Here is a 20790-nt window from a genome sequence, read left to right on the forward strand (position 1 = left end):
GCAATGGCACAACCTGAAAAAAAAAAAAAAAAAAAGGGTATATTATACAGTGGGGAAAATAAGTACTTGATACATGTTTTCCCACCTACAAAGAAGGGAGAGGTCTGTAATTTTTATTGCAGGTACACTTCAACTGTGAGAGACATAATCTACAAATAAAAACAGAAAATCACATTGCATGATTTTTAAATTAAAATTTATTGCATGAAATAAGCATTTGATCATCTACCAACCAGCAAAAATCTCTCTGACCTGTTAAGTTTTCTTTTTCTTTTAGAAGCCCTCCTACTCTGCACTCATTATCTGTATTAATAGCACGTTTGAACTTGTTATCTGTATAAAAGACACCTGTCCCCACACTTTCCAACCTCTTCATCATGGCCAAGACCAAACAGCTGCCTAAGGACATCTGGGACAAAATTGTACACCTGCACAAGGCTGGGTTGGGCTACAGGACAATAGGCAAGAATCTTGATGAGAAGGCAACTGTTGGCACAATTATTAGAAAATGGAAGAAAGACAAGATGACTGTCAATCTACCATGGCCTGGTACTCCATGCAAGATCTTGCCTGGTGGGATAAGGATGATTCTGAAAAAGGCCAGCAATCAGCCCAGAACTATACGGGATGACCTAGTCAATGACCTGAAGAGAGCTGGGACCAGTGTCTTAAACATTACAGGTTAATAACACACTACGCCATCATGGATTAATATCTTGCAGGGATACGCAAGGTCCCCCTGCTCACACCAACATGTGCAGGCCTATATGAAGTTCGCCAATGACCATCTGGATGATCCAGAGGAGGCATGGGAGGTGGTCATGTGAACTTTTTGGCATCAACTCCACTTGCCTATTTGAAGGAAGAAGACGCATGAGTACAATACCAAGAACACCGTCCCAACTGTGTATCATAGCGGGGGAAACATCATACTTTGGGTGTGTTTTCCTGCAAAGGGGACATGACGATTGCACCGTATTGAAGGGAGGATGAATGAAGTTATGGATCGTGAGATTTTGGCCAACAAACTCCTTCCCTCAGTAAGAGCATTGAAGATGGGTCGTGGTTGGGTCTTCCAGCATGACAATGACTTAAAACACATAGCCAAGGCAACTAAGGAGTAACTCAGTTAGAAGCATTTCAAGGTCCTGGAGTGGCCTAGCCAGTCTCTACGCTTGAACCCAATAGAAAATCTCTGGAGGGAGCTGAAACTCCTTCGTTGCCCTGCGACAGCCCCGAAACCAAACCTGAAAGATCTGCAGCAGATCTGTATGGAGGAGTGGGCCAAAATCCCTGCTGCAGTGTGTGCAAACTTGGTCAAATTGCAAACAAAAGGTTTCTGTACCAAATATTAAGTTTTGTTTTTCTATGGTTTCTAAGACTTATTTCAAGCAATAAAATGCAGATTAATTATATAAAACCGCAATGTGATTTTGTGGATTTTTTTTCTATATAGATTTTCTCTCTCACAGTTGAAGTGTTCATAGAACAAAAATTACAGCCCTCTCCATTGTTTTTAGGTGGGAAAACTTGCAAAATAGTCAGTGTATCAAATATTTATTTTCCCCACTGTATACAAGAGGAGACATGGGTGCTCAAAGTTTTTAGTTTCTGGGCAGAAGAGAACAGAACCGAGTAAGCAATCACACTGGAAAAATCAAGTGACAGCTTGATTGTTGTGGATGTAGTTCCACTGCCTAGAGGTATCATGGATCCATGGACAGCAGGGGCTTAAATGCAATGAAGGGGTATTTAAGATTGCTAAAATCAGAACACCAGAGTTTAGGGTATTGTAGACATAGGGCAACCCTGAAATAACCTGCTGCAGGCTCTGTTGCACGTTTCACTTCTGCATTCTGAAATTCCATTCCAGGAACAGAGAAATGGAATTCATTTTGAATATGGAAGCAGAAAGTCCCAAATGATTTAGAAGTTGTGCCATTGTATTCCATAATCTGGTATAGTAATAAAAAGCCAACAAACTGAGTACTACTAACCCTCCACGAGTCCAGCACGAGCTCTCCAGAGAACAGGGCAGCAGAGGAGGGCCAGCTCTGGACCTGGAGAGGGTAAGTAATGTCAGTTTATATTTTTATAATAACTGTATATCAGCAGCGTATGGAATAAAGTTATCCAAAAGAGGACACCCCCTGTAATCTACTCAAATCAGAAACTTTCAGAGGTTTTCTGGAGGTTATGGCATGGGCCTCACACAACATTAAGCAGGTGGTTTTCACATTATGGAAGATCAGTCAAAATGTACTAATCTTTATCACTCATTTAACTCTATGCCAGCATATAAGGACACCTCAGGTACCAAAACTAAAATGGTCAAATAATACAGAAAATAAAATTGCAGATAATAGAACTTCTTTGCAGTTTTACTGTAAGGGAACTAAAAGAATTTCCTGTTTTTGGCTAATGCATCTGTAGATGTGAGGGAACAAGACCTTACTGAGCTGCTTTTACTTTCATTTTTGTAAGCTCTTTAAAGCTTGGAAAAGATGAGCTGCATTTGAACTTTGACCACATTAGCCTCTGATTATATCTGTACGAGGTCTCCATCACAGATTTTGCCATTTTTAGGAACAGAGAAGCATTCAGTGAGATTTAATACTGGTACATTATGGCAGACACCATGATGGAAACCTGACAGACACCAAGGTCCATCGGCATTGTTTATGTCCCTCGTGTGATGGATACGTCCCTTGCATGAATTGCATTTTTCCAATCCTATAGTGCAACAGAAAAAAATATGAAATTCCTTACATAGATGTGAACATAGCCCAAAACGTTCAAACAATAGTTTTATCTGAAAGGGAACCTGTCACTGAAAATCATGAGGAGCATGAATTAGAGTCTCACTGTACAACCACAGACCATTTAAGAGAAAATAGAGTTTGAAGGGCCCACCAAGGACTGGACGTGGCTAGTCCGATGCCTCCCCAGTTGGATTCTCTCCACGGTGCTCCAGTTGATAGAGAGGTCTACCAATGTACACATAAGAAAGTCCCTGGCCGGCTCATCAAACCATATTTTCACTGAAACATTGAAGCATTACAGAGAAAACCCTACCTACCTGTGTCTCTGGATTGACTAGAGCAGCAGGTGAACATGTGCACTCAACGGAAGGAGACAGATTAAAGCAGACTTCAATTACTGTATGTCAGTTTCATAGACTAAATGGGGTGTCAGTCTGCACTTTTGACAACATCAGATGACGTGACCTCCACCTATAGGGAAAACCTACGTTTTCTGCAGTCGGTCCCACACTGAGCAGACACTCATTAACTTTTCTGTTGATAGATGAGGATTTGATTCTGGATATTACCCTTTATTCGTAGGTTTTTGCAAGAAACCTCTGAATTATTTTTTTTTACAGTATTTTTGTTTATTTTCTTTAAGAACACATGAAAAAAAGATTTAAAGACCTACAGCTTTTGAAAAAAAAAGTAATTATACAATAACTTAATTTTTTTTTCTAACCTTTTTTATTTTTGTGTCAATATAGATTTATGAGAACTGGATTTTTATTTTATTATTTTTTTATTTTTTTGGGGGGGGGGAAACACTACTCACTTTACCATATAATGTACTGGAAAAAAAATTCCATGTAGGTCAAATCATTGGGGGGAAAAAAGAATATAAAATTAAGTTCTCATTTATGGATTTCTCTTGTGACCTGTAGATAATCTATACCACATATTGTCAAACTTACCTCAGGATCTCACAGAAGCAGCTGAGCATTTAAAAATAAGTGGTGTACAGCAGTGTGAGCAGCCTCTTCTTACCTCAGCACCCCAAGTATCTTCAGTATTCAATCAGCTATACAGGGTGGGCAACCTCTTCTCACCTCAGTATCCCAGATATATCCAGTATTCCATCAGCTATACAGGGTGGACAGCAGTGTGAGCAGCCTCTTCTTATCTCAGCACCCCTGATATCTCCAGTATTAGATCAGCTATACAGGGAGGACAGCAGTGTGAGCAGCCTCTTCTTATCTCTGCACCCCTGATATCTCCAGTATTAGATCAGCTATACAGGGTGGACAGCAGTGTGAGCAGCCTCTTCTTATCTCAGCACCCCTGATATCTCCAGTATTAGATCAGCTATACAGGGTGGACAGCAGTGTGAGCAGCCTCTTATCTCAGCACCCCTGATATCTCCAGTATTAGATCAGCTATACAGGGAGGACAGCAGTGTGAGCAGCCTCTTCTTATCTCTGCACCCCTGATATCTCCAGTATTAGATCAGCTATACAGGGTGGACAGCAGTGTGAGCGGCCTCTTCTTACCTCAGTACCCCTGATATCTCCAGTATTAGATCAGCTATACAGGGTGGACAGCAGTGTGAGCAGCCTCTTCTTATCTCTGCACCCCTGATATCTCCAGTATTAGATCAGCTATACAGGGTGGACAGCAGTGTGAGCAGCCTCTTCTTATCTCAGCACCCCTGATATATCCAGTATTCCATCAGCTATACAGGGTGGACAGCAGTGTGAGCAGCCTCTTCTTACCTCAGCACCCCTGATATCTCCAGTATTAGATCAGCTATACAGGGTGGACAGCAGTGTGAGCGGCCTCTTCTTACCTCAGCACCCCTGATATCTCCAGTATCAGGCCACTGGGAGCACATCTTATCACACATGAAGGGAGGGTGGGGGCTTCCTACTGCACATGCTCACTAGCACCAGTTCTGTTGATACTCTAGGACAAGTTTTTGTCAGTGTAACAAGACACCGGCCACATTAATGTCCTATAGTCATTACGTCACTAGTCAAAGCAAATATGGTTTGTTAGTTAAGGGTACTTAGGAATTTGTTTAAAATTACATTTTAATGTATATTTTTATCTATTGTACGAGAACCCCTTTTATAAAATTGCCTATATATTCTTTATTTCTGGCTAAAAATCATTACAATTTCCAAATGTCTAAAAGCAGTTAGAATATTTTACTTGCTATGATACCAGCTGGTTCCAGGGACCTTTATGATGTCGCAGTCCCTGCTAGAACTATTTATTGCCTTCAGTCTTTTTCGTCTTATTAAAAAAAAAAAAAAAAAAAAAAAAACACAGCACAGAGAAGACGTTCTTCTGAACTGCGTCGTCATAGAAACAAAGAAAGTTTATGCAACTTGGCTGCAAGAATGCATTATCACTAGACGGGCCTGCTGGCACCGAGTGTTACCTGTGGTTATCCTGCCAATGCTCCAATAAGATGGTTACTCTCACAAATGATACCATCCATCTAACCTCAGACCTTGTAAATCAAAGGATTTTCCTTTTCAATACACAAAATTTGAGTAGTAAATTTTAAATGTAAAAGCGCTGAAAGAATGATGACCTAAGAGACAGAGGCGCATTGGCATGCAGCTATGTAATGTGTGAACTTTAAAAAAAATAAAAATAAAAATGTCACATGACTTTGGCGCAATTATCTTCAGAAAACCCTTTACGATTTGCTGATCAACATTTTTGCTGGCATTAAATTTTAACCCCTTAATGACCACCAATATGTCTTTTTACTGACATGAAACATAAGGGACTAGCATTCCAGATGAGTGAAAATGCAGCAGCAGTCAGCTGTACACCCTGCTGCATCAGTCACGATCAGTGTTGGTAAGAGTGACTATGAAATCTAGATGGTTAACAGTTTGGGGGCTCCCTCTTTAACACCATCAGCACCTTGACATCATGATTGTGCAGTCCTGATGCTTGCGTTGGCAATTAAGGGCCAAATAACGGCCTTAGAGTCTGCCGACTTTAGAGACCTGTCCAGAAGTTAGCAACATTTAGGTGGTAAACACGAAAAAGTTCTTTCCGGTCATGCCACTACAGTACTAACAGCAGTGTTGAATGTCTTGAAGGGTGCCATTTTTAAAATGGAATCATTTTGTGGCGTTTTCATTATATATAATTGCCCCCAAAGTCACTTCAAAACTGAATAGGTACCTAGAAAGTTTTGTACATTTGCTGGTACATTTTAAAACCTTCTAATATACTAACAAAATAAAAGAACATTTAACGAATGTTGCTGATGTAAAGCAGAAGGGAAGTAAATGAAATTTATTAAAAGGGAATCTGTCACCCCAAAAATGGTCTATAAACTAAGGCCACCGGCATCAGGGGCTTATCTACAGCATTCTGTAATGCTGTAGATAAGCCCCCGATGTATCCTGAAAGATAAGAAAAACAGGTTATATTATACTCACCCAGGGTGCTCCCGGTTCGGTCCAGTCCGATAGGCGTTGCGGTCCGGCGCCTCCCATCTTCTTACGATGACGTCCTCTTCTTGTCTTCCTGCCACGGCTCCGGCACAGGCGCACTTTCTCTGCCTTGTTGAGGGCAGCACAAAGTACTGCAGTGCGCAGGCGCTGAGAAAGGTCAGAGAGGCCCGGCGCCTGCGCACTGCAGTACTTTGCTCTGCCCTCATCAGGGCAGCAAAGTACGCCTGCGCCGGAGCTGCAGTGTGAAGACAAGAAGAGGACTTCATCGTAAGAAGATGGGAGGCCCCGGAATGGACCGCGACACCCATTGGACCAGAACAGAACCGGGACATCCCCTGGGTGAGGGAGTATAATATAACCTGTTTCTCTCATTTTTCCTTATAACCTTTTTTTAGACTCATTTGTTCCGGAATTTCTTTGGATTGCGACATTATGTCTAGCTTTTGAGGATCGTTTGGTCTACTTCACTTGAATAGGACCTGCCTGATAAAATGATTTCTTGATTGAAAATCAGGCCTGGGCATGGCTAGAGAATTTGAACTCTGCTTTCCAGAGATGTGACAAACCAAAGTTAATTTAGGTTATAAGGAGGGGGGGACTGTTTCTCACACAGCATTGTAGATTTGGATTTCTTAATAATAAAAACCTTCATGTAAAAACTGCATTTTGTGTTTACTTGTGTTAGTCTTGTCTAATATTTAATAAAGATTATGTTCATAAAGATTCTGGTTCTTGACTATAAGTCTGTCTAATCAGCTTGTCAATCATCCAGCGCAAAAGGCTTGTTCCTTGGGGGTAATAATTGTTATATCAGTTGCACGTTGCCCTGTGTAATCAGGCTATGTGCTGCCAACATGATATTCTATGCACAAAGAACAAATTACCGTATATGAATGATATGTAGAGTGTTCGTCACCAAGACCAAACATGCCAATAAACGGCTGCCAGTGGGCTTGTACATAGCCTGGATCGCCAGTCTAAAACAAACCACTATACGAAAAACCAGGTGTGCTAAAAGTTGTCCAAACAACTACATAGTTCACACAAATCTACTAATTTTAAGGTTAAGGTCAGACAAGGGCCGAACTTTGCAGACCATCAAGGTGACTGGCTCTATGTGCTTGTCTGCTTAGATGGAAGGTCAGGACCTGCCTACAATTTACATTTACTAATCTAATCTGTAAATCGGGAAGTGCATTCTGCATTTTTTTCCCCCCACGAGGAAATGGTATTTAACAGCCTATGTATACTAGCATGCAGGCCAATATTGGTCAATGTGCGTGCAGACTGGTGTGCACACGGACCAAAAGTACACTTGTAATAACTTAGCTTCTGCCTAAATTCATATGCCTGTCTGTTTCATGGACTGTACAGTGCCCTCCTGACTGGGACCTCCTGCCCTACATGGACAGCCTCTTATTTATGACTTCGAAGCTGTGAGATCAAGCCCTTTGACTCCCTGAAATATATATATATATATATATATATATATATATATATATATATATATATATATATAGCATCGTGATTACTTGCTAATCCCGACCCTGCACAGTAGCTCCGCCCCCACATTACCACACATAATCCCGCCCCCCACATTACCACACATAATCCCACCCCCCACCACATATAATCCCGCCCCCCACCATATTACCACACTTGCGCATCATCACATTGCACGCTGCGAGGATTCTCTGGTGCGTGCGTTTGATTGCAGTCACATGCCGACTACACGTGCACGGCCTCACTCAATGCAAATGTAATGTTAGCCCCCCCGCGTAAACCTGAAAGAAATATAGCGGGGGTCTCATGGCCTCATGGACCCTGTCATTTAATATGACTTTCTGTCAGAAGAAAGGTCAAATAAAGGTCAGGTCAGTCATCTCTGAAAGTGTGACACTGGTTTTATCCAGTTTTTTTCTGGTATGTTTGGCAGCTATTGTAACGGTTTTCTATTGGCTGTTAGCAGCTTTGCCGCTCTTTTTTTGAATATATAAACACCTGTTTTGTGGTATCTGGTCATTCTGTCAGCAGAAGAAGATAAAGAAGACCCCACCCTCCCTCCCCTGAATTCTTGTAATTTTACTGTCGTGTAGTTTACTTGTGGGAAAATCACCCATGTCTGGGTGGATTGGTTTATTGGAAAAGTTTGGTACTTTGGTTTTATAATTTATGGAGTTTATTTATTGGTGATTAATTAATTTATGTAACCCTAAATAAACTACACGGCCATTTTTATCCACAATTAAAGCGTTTTGTGTTTTTATTGTATGAATGGGTTCTATGAGGCCATGAGCAAGGCCGGACACGTCTAGCAAACTGCATGCTTGTGGTCACATGCCCACCTGTTCCTGGCACCAGGGAATCCTTACAGTCCAGAGTGCGTGATGTGAGGAGTCACAAGTCTGCAGTTACATAGAGTGACAGCAGACTTGTAGCCCAAGGTCGGAAACCCCTTTAAAAGGGAGTAGCCTGGATTTGTTTTGAACAGCATGGTTTATCTGCATTAGGTCATGGCCAGTATTGGACAGCAGGACTAGTGAACAAAATCCATTTACATGATGTGCAAATTCTTAAGCGTCAGCAGCTAGAGGATATTCAAATCATGTTGGGTGTCTATTTCGGTAAGTATCAGAAGTGAGCAAGGTGCACAGTATTCTGAAATCAGCCAGTATTACCATCCAACTCCATTCTCGGGGATTCCCATAGATCAGCACAATAGAGGTTAAGCTGTGCCCCCTCCTTGTTTACACAGGCGCAGCGGCGTGCCCATCCCAGCAATTAGCCTGGTACTGCAGCTCATCCCACACCAGATCCTTTGGTTTTTTGGCAGCCTTGCATGGTATTTGCTTTTATTATAAGGTAATTGCTCTTCAAGCCGTTCTCTATTACATTCTTTACAAATCATTGCCAGAGAGGAATCGGCAGGAAGAATGCCCGACCCTTGTACTGCGACGCTAGTATGACGGGGTGACCTACAGACAGGATTTGCTTTACAGCCATTAAACACGGCCACTCAGTCACACGCATGCCCACCCGAACCCAATCTACATCTTTACGAGCCAGTCGGGGACCATAGCTTTGGCCGAAATTATTGACAGGAAGTAAAAGAAAATTTCTGTTGTGAGATCACCACTTTATTTTCAGTTCAAAACACAGAACAGAACCATGGCGGCATGCAAATTCCCTGACCAGGATGACTAACAATTTTACTTCAGGAGACATCACAGATGATAATTGATTCCAGTTCTAACAGGAAATATTTCTCACGAGTGATAACTTTATTGATCATGGCTCCCAGCCAGGGAAAAAGAGGATGCTAAGCACTTAACCCCTAGGGGGTCGTCTAAAGGAAGCAAAATGATTCTCAGCTATAGTCATGTAACCTGTATTCAGACAGCGTGTAGTCACATAGCTCCCGATATAAGGGAACATGCAGAGAAAGGAGAACTACAAGTACAGAGTGACTCACATTTACTAGTCTTGTCTCCTGCATTTTATGCATTACTTCACGGTCTATAAAAGGTAGCAGGGGCGGACACTGACAGCTTGGGGTCCCTGTGTAAGAAATGTGTCTGGGCCCCCCTCCCTGCCTGACACGCAGCTTCTCATGAGGACGGTCTGGCAATGGGAGCCTCGGGCTACGAGCGACGGGCCAGACTGCCCTCATTACTACCGCAGGGGCGTGCATGGAAACCACAGGGCCCATAGCAAAAGCTCTATTTGGGCCCCCCACACATCTAATTATAACTATATATATATATATATATATATATATATATATATATATATATTATATTAGGATTCAGTTCTGCTGGTTCCAGTGAGGTCATAGTTGCAGCAATAACTAGTGTCAGATATTTCAGGGAATAGAACGCTGTGAGACGTGGTTGACACTGTAGTTGGCACATGCGCATCCTCGTGGTTACGTGATAACTGCAGGAACCGGCAGTGGCCAACTATATACAAGCGATTCTCACAAAATTAGAATATCATCAAAAAGTTAATTTATTTCAGTTCTTCAATACAAAAAGTGAAACTCGTGTATTAGTCATTACAGAGTGATCTATTTCAAGTGTTTATTTCTGTTAATGTTGATGATTATGGCTTACAGCCAATGAAAACCCAAAAATCATTATCTTAGTAAATTAGAATAATTAACAAAAAACACCTGCAAAGGTTTCCTAAGCGTTTAAACAAGTCCTTTAGTCTGCACAATCATGGGCAAGATGGCTGACTTGACAGATGTCCAGAAGGCAGTCATTCACACGATCCACAAGGAGGGTAAGTCACAAAAGGTCATTGCTAAAGAAGCTGGCTGTTCACAGAGTGCTGTATCCAAGTATATTAATGGAAAGTTGAGTCAAAGGAAAAAGTGTGGTAGAAAAAGGTGCACAAGCAACCACTCCACACTGCTGCTGGAGTCATTGCTTCAAAAGCCACCACACATGTACAATTCCAGGACATGGGCTACACGTGTTGCATTCATTGTGTCTGGCCATTCATGACCAGTAGACAACACCAGAAGCGTCTTACCTGGGCCAAGGAGAAAAAGAACTGGACTGTTGCTCAGTGGTCCAAGGTGTTTTCAGATGAAATGTAAATGTTGAATTTCATTTGGAAATCAAGGTCCCAGAGTCTGGAGGAAGAGTGGAGAGACAGACAATCCAAGCCGCTTGAGGTCCAGTGTGAAGTTACAACAATCAGTGATGGTTTGAGGAGCCATGTCATCTGCTGGTGGAGGTCCACTGTGTTTTATCAAGATCAAAGTCAGCGCAGCCGTCTACCAGGAAATTTTAGAGCACTTCATGCTTCCCTCTACCGACAAGCTTTTTGGAGATGGAAATGTCATTCTCCAGCAGGACTTGGCACCTGTCCACACTGCCAAAAGTACCAATACCTGGCATAAAAACAACAGTATCACTGTGCTTGATTGGCCAGAAAAATTCACCTGACCTTAACCCCATAGAGAATCTATGGAGTATTGTCAAGAGGAAGATGAAACACCAGACCCAACAAAGCAGACGTACTGAAAGCTGCTATCAAAGCAACCTGGGCTTCCATAACACCTCAGCAGCGCACAGGCTGATCGCCTCCATGCCACACCGCACTGATGCAGTAACTGATGCAAAAGGAGCCCTGACCAAGTATTGCATTTACTGAACATACATTTCAGTAGGCCAAAATTTTGGATTTTAAAGTCATTTTTCAAGCTGGTGTTATAAAGTATTCTAATTTATTGCGATAATGACTTTTGGCTTTTCATTGGCTGTAAGCTATAATCATCAACATTAACAGAAATCACTGTTTGTAACGACTCTATATAATACATGAGTTTCACTTTTTGTATTGAAGAACTGAAATTATATATAATATGTCTGGCATCTGTTTCATCTGTTATCTGCTCTACTCATTGTCTATGGAACTGACAAATAGCCAAGAGCAGCGTTCACCAGCTCTATAGATAATGAATAGAGCAGAGGCCGAGCATGCACAACTCTGCTCCATCCAGGACGAGACTACAGACCACTGTTCTCAGAATCTCTGGGGGGCCCAGTGGTCGAAACCCCAGTGATCAGCAAGTTATCCATGATCCGATGTATCGCGGATAACTTGATTATTTGGTGAATAACCCTTTAAAGAGCCTGGTTGATTCTCCTATTCTTTACAATTACAGTATCATACATGAACCAAAAAACAATACGCGCGCACGCACACATATAAAATAAACATAAATGCGAACACACACATAATAATCTATGATATTAGGTGTTCAGATGAGCCATGAAGGAGGTCGGCCACATAATTCAGCTGTGCTGTCCCGTGTAGTGAGCCCTCCTCCCCGATTTTTTATCGGATTGCACTCGTCCGTTTTCCTTGCAAGTGGAAATGAGCCCTAAAGGACAAACACTGATGGCACACTGATCCAAAACACTGATGACACCGGTACTGTTTTTTCTGATACCGGTTTTATACATACATATGAAGGGAGCCGTACATGTATCTGCATAGGGAGTAGGACAAGGAACCGTTCTATCTGCATGCAGTAAATACAGTATGAAAATGCAATTCTGGTAACCATTCACCCTTTCATGACTGCTCACTGGTCATTGACAGCAGATGCCAATTCTACAACATGTCTTGGCATTACTGGACTAACCCTCCAACAGTCCAGCATGTCAGGTGGTCCGGTTATCAGAGACCGTCGGGGTCCTGGGGATCAGTTTCTCACTGCTTTTGCATTTTAGCCAACTATGCAGAGAATAGAAACATCAGGATGGCTGATACTTCGAAGGGATCGAGCGATCACAGGATCACTGGGTATCTGCTGCGTAAAGCAGGCATGCTGGAGCTTTAAGGCCCCGTCTCACTAAGCGATTTACCAACGATCACGACCAGCGATATGACCTGGCCGTGATCGTTGGTAAGTCGTTGTGTGGTCGCTGGGGAGCTGTCACACAGACAGCTCTATCCAGCGACCAACGATCAGGGGAACGACTTCGGCATCGTTGAAACTGTCTTCAACGATGCCGAAGTCCCCCTGCAGCACCCGGGTAACCAGGGTAAACATCGGGTTACTAAGCGCAGGGCAGCGCTTAGTAACCCGATGTTTACCCTGGTTACCAAAAAAAACAAACACTACATACTCGCCTTTCGGTGTCCGTCAGGTCCCTTGGCGTCTGCTTCCTGCTCTGACTGAGATCCGGCCGTACAAGGAGAGCAGAGCGCAGCGGTGACGTCACTGCTGTGCTCTCACTTCTCACTGTACGGCCGGGAGTCAGTCAGAGCAGGAAGCAGACGGCAAGGGACCTGACGGACATCAGATGGTGAGTATGTAGTGTTTGGTTTTTTTTACATTTACGCTGGTAACCAGGGTAAACATCGGGTTACTAAGCGCGGCCCTGCACTTAGTAACCCAATGTTTACCCTGGTTACCAGTGAAGACATCGCTGGATCGGTGTCACACACACCGATTCAGCGATGTCAGCGGGGCCTCAACGACCAAAAAAAGGTCCAGGCCATTCCGACACGACCAGCGATCTCGCAGCAGGGGCCTGATCGCTGGTACGTGTCACACATAGTGGGATCGCTATGGAGGTCGCTGTTGCGTCACAAAACTTGTGACTCAGCAGCGATCTCGCTAGCGATCTCGCTATGTGAGACGGGGCCTTTACAGGCCCAGACAAGCTCTGCCAGTGATGCCTGGCACAGCAGGGGTCCTTTTATTCCTGTAATTGAGACACCCCAGTTACAGGGGAAAACGAAGAAAAAAAAATACAATTAAAAAAAAATAAATTATATCTCCCTTAAAAAAGGTGTTAAAATACTTCCTAGAAGAAATAGTATCTAACAAATATATGTAAAAAAAACTGGATGGAATAATAGTAAAAATCTTCCCATCACTATAAAAAATATATATATTTTTATATAAAACACTATCTATACATTACAAAAATAAAACCTACATATCAGCTATACATAACTGTAATAATCAAAATAATTCACAATTAGTCTGCACTGTGAATAAAAATAAATTCGCAAAATTCAGAAAAAAGAAGGAATGTACCGTATATACTCGAGTATAAGCCGAGATTTTCAGCCCAAATTTTTGGGCTGAAAGTGCCCCCTCGGCTTATACTCGAGTCACGGTCGGCGGATGAGGGGGAGAGGGCGCTGAGGCATACTTACCTGCTTCCGGGGCTCCTGGCGCTGTCCCTGCAGTCCCACGGTCTCCGGGTGCCGCAGCTCTTCCCCTGTTCAGCGGTCACGTGGGACCGCTCATTAGAGAAATTACTATGGACTCCACTCCCATAGGGGCGGAGCCGCATATTCATTTCTCTAATCAGCGGTGCCGGTGACCGCTGACAGAGGAAGAGGCTGCGGCACCGAAGACCAGCTGTCCGGGGGAAGGAGCGGGACGCCGGGAGCAGGTAAGTATGTCATATTCACCTGTCCGCGTTCCACACGCCGGGCGCCGCTCCATCTTCCCGGCGTCTCTCCGCACTGACTGTGCAGGTCAGAGGGCGCGATGACGTATATAGTGTGCGCGCCGCCCTCTGCCTGATCAGTCAGTGCGGAGAGACGCCGGGACGGGACGCCGAGGAGCTGCAAGCAAGAGAGGTGAGTATGTGTTTTATTATTTTTATTGCAGCAGCAGCAATGGCACAGCTTTATATGGCACAGCTATGGGGCAATAATGAACGGTGCAGAGCACTATATGGCACAGCTATGGGGCAATAATGAACGGTGCAGAGCACTATATGGCACAGCTATGGGGCAATAATGAACGGTGCAGAGCACTATATGGCACAGCTATGGGGCAATAATGAACGGTGCAGAGCACTATATGGCACAGCTATGGGGCAATTATGAACGGTGCAGAGCACTATATGGCATAGCTATGGGGCAATAATGAACGACGCAGACCACTATATGGCACAGCTATGGGGCAATTATGAACGGTGCAGAGCACTATATGGCACAGCTATGGGGCAATTATGAACGGTGCAGAGCACTATATGGCACAGCTATGGGGCAATAATGAACGACGCAGACCACTATATGGCACAGCTATGGGGCAATTATGAACGGTGCAGAGCACTATATGGCACAGCTATGGGGCAATTATGAACGGTGCAGAGCACTATATGGCACAGCTATGGGGCAATAATGAACGACGCAGACCACTATATGGCACAGCTATGGGGCAATTATGAACGGTGCAGAGCACTATATGGCACAGCTATGGGGAAATAATGAACGGTGCAGAGCACTATATGGCACAGCTATGGGGAAATAATGGTGCAGAGCACTATATGGCACAGCTATGGGGAAATAATGAACGGCGCAGAGCACTATATGGCACAGCTATGGGGCAATAATGAACGGTGCAGAGCACTATATGGCACAGCTATGGGGCAATTATGAACAGTGCAGAGCACTATATGGCACAGCTATGGGGAAATAATGGTGCAGAGCACTATATGGCACAGCTATGGGGAAATAATGAACGGCGCAGAGCACTATATGGCACAGCTATGGGGCAATAATGAACGGTGCAGAGCACTATATGGCACAGCTATGGGGCAATAATGAACAGCGCAGAGCACTATATGGCACAGCTATGGGGAAATAATGAACAGCGCAGAGCACTATATGGCACAGCTATGGGGCAATAATGAACGGTGCAGAGCACTATATGGCAAAGCTATGGGGCAATTATGAACGGTGCAGAGCACTATATGGCACAGCTATGGGGAAATAATGGTGCAGAGCACTATATGGCACAGCTATGGGGAAATAATGAACGGCGCAGAGCACTATATGGCACAGCTATGGGGCAATAATGAACGGTGCAGAGCACTATATGGCACAGCTATGGGGCAATAATGAACGGTGCAGAGCACTATATGGCACAGCTATGGGGCAATAATGAACGGTGCAGACCACTATATGGCACAGCTATGGGGCAATAATGAACGGTGCAGAGCACTATATGGCACAGCTATGGGGCAATTATGAACGGTGCAGAGCACTATATGGCACAGCTATGGGGCAATAATGAACGACGCAGAGCACTATATGGCACAGCTATGGGGCAATAATGAACGGTGCAGAGCACTATATGGCACAGCTATGGGGCAATTATGAACGGTGCAGAGCACTATATGGCACAGCTATGGGGTAATAATGAACGGTGCAGAGCACTATATGGCACAACTATGGGGCAATTATGAACGATGCAGAGCACTATATGGCACAGCTATGGGGCAATTATGAACGGTGCAGAGCACTATATGGCACAGCTATGGGGCAATAAAGAACAGTGCAGAGCACTATATGGCACAGCTATGGGGCAATAATGAACGGTGCAGAGCACTATATGGCACAGCTATGGGGCAATAATGAACGGTGCAGAGCACTATATGGCACAGCTATGGGGCAATAATGAACGGTGCAGAGCACTATATGGCACAGCTATGGGGCAATAATGAACGGTGCAGAGCACTATATGGCACAGCTATGGGGCAATTATGAACGGTGCAGAGCACTATATGGCATAGCTATGGGGCAATAATGAACGACGCAGACCACTATATGGCACAGCTATGGGGCAATTATGAACGGTGCAGAGCACTATATGGCACAGCTATGGGGCAATTATGAACGGTGCAGAGCACTATATGGCACAGCTATGGGGCAATAATGAACGACGCAGACCACTATATGGCACAGCTATGGGGCAATTATGAACGGTGCAGAGCACTATATGGCACAGCTATGGGGCAATTATGAACGGTGCAGAGCACTATATGGCACAGCTATGGGGCAATTATGAACAGTGCAGAGCACTATATGGCACAGCTATGGGGAAATAATGGTGCAGAGCACTATATGGCACAGCTATGGGGAAATAATGAACGGCGCAGAGCACTATATGGCACAGCTATGGGGCAATAATGAACGGTGCAGAGCACTATATGGCACAGCTATGGGGCAATAATGAACAGCGCAGAGCACTATATGGCACAGCTATGGGGAAATAATGAACAGCGCAGAGCACTATATGGCACAGCTATGGGGCAATAATGAACGGTGCAGAGCACTATATGGCAAAGCTATGGGGCAATAATGAACGGTGCAGAGCACTATATGGCACAGCTATGGGGCAATTATGAACGGTGCAGAGCACTATATGGCACAGCTATGGGGAAATAATGGTGCAGAGCACTATATGGCACAGCTATGGGGAAATAATGAACGGCGCAGAGCACTATATGGCACAGCTATGGGGCAATAATGAACGGTGCAGAGCACTATATGGCACAGCTATGGGGCAATAATGAACGGTGCAGAGCACTATATGGCACAGCTATGGGGCAATAATGAACGGTGCAGACCACTATATGGCACAGCTATGGGGCAATAATGAACGGTGCAGAGCACTATATGGCACAGCTATGGGGCAATTATGAACGGTGCAGAGCACTATATGGCACAGCTATGGGGCAATAATGAACGACGCAGAGCACTATATGGCACAGCTATGGGGCAATAATGAACGGTGCAGAGCACTATATGGCACAGCTATGGGGCAATTATGAACGGTGCAGAGCACTATATGGCACAGCTATGGGGTAATAATGAACGGTGCAGAGCACTATATGGCACAACTATGGGGCAATTATGAACGATGCAGAGCACTATATGGCACAGCTATGGGGCAATTATGAACGGTGCAGAGCACTATATGGCACAGCTATGGGGCAATAATGAACGGTGCAGAGCACTATATGGCACAGCTATGGGGCAATAATGAACGGTGCAGAGCACTATATGGCACAGCTATGGGGCCATAATGAACGGCATGAAGCATCTATTTTTATTTTTGAAATTCACCGGTAACTGCTGCATTTTCCACCCTAGGATTATACTCGAGTCAATAAGTTTTCCCAGTTTTTGTGGCAAAATTAGGGGGGTCGGCTTATACTCGGGTCGGCTTATACTCGAGTATATACGGTAATTTATACGAGCCACTGAAAGTAATAAATAAAAAAGGGTCTGAAAGCGGGGTGCGGGGGTGTAATCTAGGGGCTACAAGTTGGCCCCCTCCCCTGCTCGCCGTGCCCATGTGGTGCAGTGAGGCTGATCCAGTGCCATCCACTGATGCCATAGCAACACATGACACCGGGAACACTGGAGCCTCACTGAGCAGAGTTGGTGCACACGATCTATTTATGAGATTGCGCATATAAAGCGTAACCACAACCAGTGCGCAATGCTGGGACTTGTAGTGCCGCTGAGGCTCCAGGGAGCACTCCTTCTGCGGCGCGGACACTGACCTGTTGTTATAAGAAGGTTTCCCGCGGTGACGTCATCCCCAGTCCTCAGCGCTGGGAGAGCAGTGTGCAGCAGGAGAGCGGTCCCCGGGGCGCCCACAGCTGACTCGCGGCGTGTAATCACCATCCACACACGGAACGTGACGATCTGTGTCCGATCAGCTGCTCGCTGCACGGGGAAGTGCACAGCCCAGGTGTGTTTGGTGACGAGCAGCAGCACCAGCCAATGGCGATGCGTTACGTCACATTCAGGTGACCAATGAGAGCGCAGTACACAGGAGCCTCGTCCGTCTCTCGCTCAGTCTGCTCTGCCGACTAGTGCACGGCGCAGTGAGATAAGGACTGTGCGCGTCTGTCAGTGTCCGCCTGTTCCTGCCGGGCTGAGGGCTGACGGGGCGGGATTCAGGGCGGAATACAACGTCTGCTCATAACAAGCCTACATGTCAGCACTCCGCCGTCCTGTATGGTCTCTCTGAGGGCTGGGACTTGGTTTCACCGGCGGATTCTTCTCTAAAATCCATATCAAAGGCAGCTTCAAATTTTCTTTGTCGTGTGTATGGCAGCCGTGACTATCCCCTTAATTAAAGGGGCTGTCTAGGATGGAGAGCGAAGTCTGAGAACCTTCAGTTACTGCCGACTAGTAATAATATGGTTTAATACTACATATAATTCTGTAAATAAAATAACGATAATAGTAATAATATGGTTTATTAAACACAATTTTATTTTTATTAATGTACAAAAAGAAAAAAAAGCATCCCAAAAATTAAAATAATATTCCCCATTAAAACCAGACTGGACAGTCCAGCTAGTAGTTTGCAGTGCAGAGACTTGTGTAGCTTACTGGACATGTATTTAATTAATAATTAAATCTCTGGAAAAAATGGCGTGGGATCCCTCGAAATTTAATAACCAGCAGAGGGAAAGCCGACAGCTGGCGGCAGATGGTTATAGGGGGTTAATAAACATGGAGCTTCTCATACTATTAATATGTGCCAGGCGTTTGCTGGTGATTAATTATAGGGGGACCTTAACCCCTTCACCACCAAGGGTGGTTTGCACGTTAATGACCAGGCCAATTTTTACAATTCTGACCACTGTCCCTTTATGAGGCTATAACTCTGGAACGCTTTGACGGATCTTGGCGATTCTGACATTGTTTTCTCGTGACATATTGTACTTCATGTTAGTGGTAAAATTTATTCGATATAACTTGCGTTTATTTGTGAAAAAAATGGAAATTTGGCGAAAATTTTGAAAATTTCGCAATTTTCCAACTTTGAACTTTTATGCCCTTAAATCACAGACATATGTCACGCAAAATACCTAATAAGTAACATTTCCCACATGTCTACTTTACATCAGTACAATTTTGGAACCAAAATTTTTTTTTGTGACGGAGTTATAAGGGTTAAAAGTTGACCAGCAATTTCTCATTTTTACAACACCATTTTTTTTTAGGGACCACATCTCATTTGAAGTCATTTTGAGGGGTCTATATGATAGAAAATACCCAAGTGTGACACCATTCTAAAAACTGCACCCCTCAAGGTGCTCAAAACCACATTCAAGAAGTTTATTAACCCTTCAGGTGTTTCACAGGAATTTTTGAAATGTTTAAATAAAAATGAACATTTAACTTTTTTTCACACAAAATTTATTTCAGCTCCAATTTGTTTTATTTTACCAAGGGTAACAGGAGAAAATGGACCCCCAAAGTTGTTGTACAATTTGTCCTGAGTACGCTGATACCTCATATGTGGGGGCAAACCACTGTTTGGGCGCATGGCAGAGCTCGGAAGGAAAGGAGCGCCATTTGACTTTTCAATGCAAAATTGACTGGAATTGAGATGGGACGCCATGTTGCGTTTGGAGAGCCCCTGATGTGCCTAAACACTGAAACCCCCTACAAGTGACACCATTTTGGAAAGTAGACCCCCTAAGGAACTTATCTTGATGTGTGGTGAGCACTTTGACCCACCAAGTGCTTCACAGAAGTTTATAATGCAGAGCCGTAAAAAAAAAAATCATATTTTTTCACAAAAATGATCTTTTCGCCCCCAATTATTTATTTTCCCAAGGGTAAGAGAAGAAATTGGACCCCAAAAAATGTTGTGCAATTTGTCCTGAGTACGTTGATACCCCATATGTGGGTGTAAACCATTGTTTGGGCGCATGGCAGAGCTTGGAAGGGAAGGAGCGCCATTTGACTTTTCAATGCAAAATTGACTGGAATTGAGATGGGACGCCATGTTGCGTTTGGAGAGCCCCTGATATGCCTAAACATTGAAACTCCCTACAAGTGACACCATTTTGGAAAGTAGACCCCCTAAGGAACTTATCTAGATGTGTGGTGAGCACTTTGACCCACCAAGTGCTTCACAGAAGTTTATAATGCAGAGCCGTAAAAATAAAAAATCATATTTTTTCACAAAAATGATCTTTTCGCCCCCAATTTTTTATTTTCCCAAGGGTAAGAGAAGAAATTGGACCCCAAAAAATGTTGTGCAATTTGTCCTGAGTACGCTGATACCCCATATGTGGGTGTAAACCATTGTTTGGGCGCATGGCAGAGCTTGGAAGGGAAGGAGCGCCATTTGACTTTTCAATGCAAAATTGACTGGAATTGAGATGGGACGCCATGTTGCGTTTGGAGAGCCCCTGATATGCCTAAACATTGAAACTCCCTACAAGTGACACCATTTTGGAAAGTAGACCCCCTAA

The 20790-nt window shown here is 44.0% G+C and overlaps 1 protein-coding gene across 5 annotated transcripts in view; it reads right to left on the reverse strand.

The window, feature by feature from the left end:
* MARCHF8 (membrane associated ring-CH-type finger 8) overlaps window positions 1–18420 on the reverse strand; it is a 284339-nt gene extending 265919 nt beyond the window's left edge. Inside the window, exons 1-2 of one of the 5 annotated variants that reach the window (XM_077259085.1) lie at window positions 18070–18207; window positions 1998–2060 (exon numbers count right to left, since the gene is read on the reverse strand). The gene's annotated coding sequence lies outside the window, so the exon portion shown is untranslated. Of the gene's footprint in view, window positions 1–1997; window positions 2061–18069 lie in introns of all 5 variants that reach the window. The other 4 variants (XM_077259090.1, XM_077259087.1, XM_077259089.1 and 1 more) reach the window with 4 other exon arrangements.
* Window positions 18421–20790: the final 2370 nt, after the last annotated feature.

The sequence above is a fragment of the Ranitomeya variabilis genome, chromosome 4 (genome assembly GCF_051348905.1).
Source record: "Ranitomeya variabilis isolate aRanVar5 chromosome 4, aRanVar5.hap1, whole genome shotgun sequence".
Taxonomy (NCBI): Eukaryota; Metazoa; Chordata; class Amphibia; order Anura; family Dendrobatidae; genus Ranitomeya; species Ranitomeya variabilis.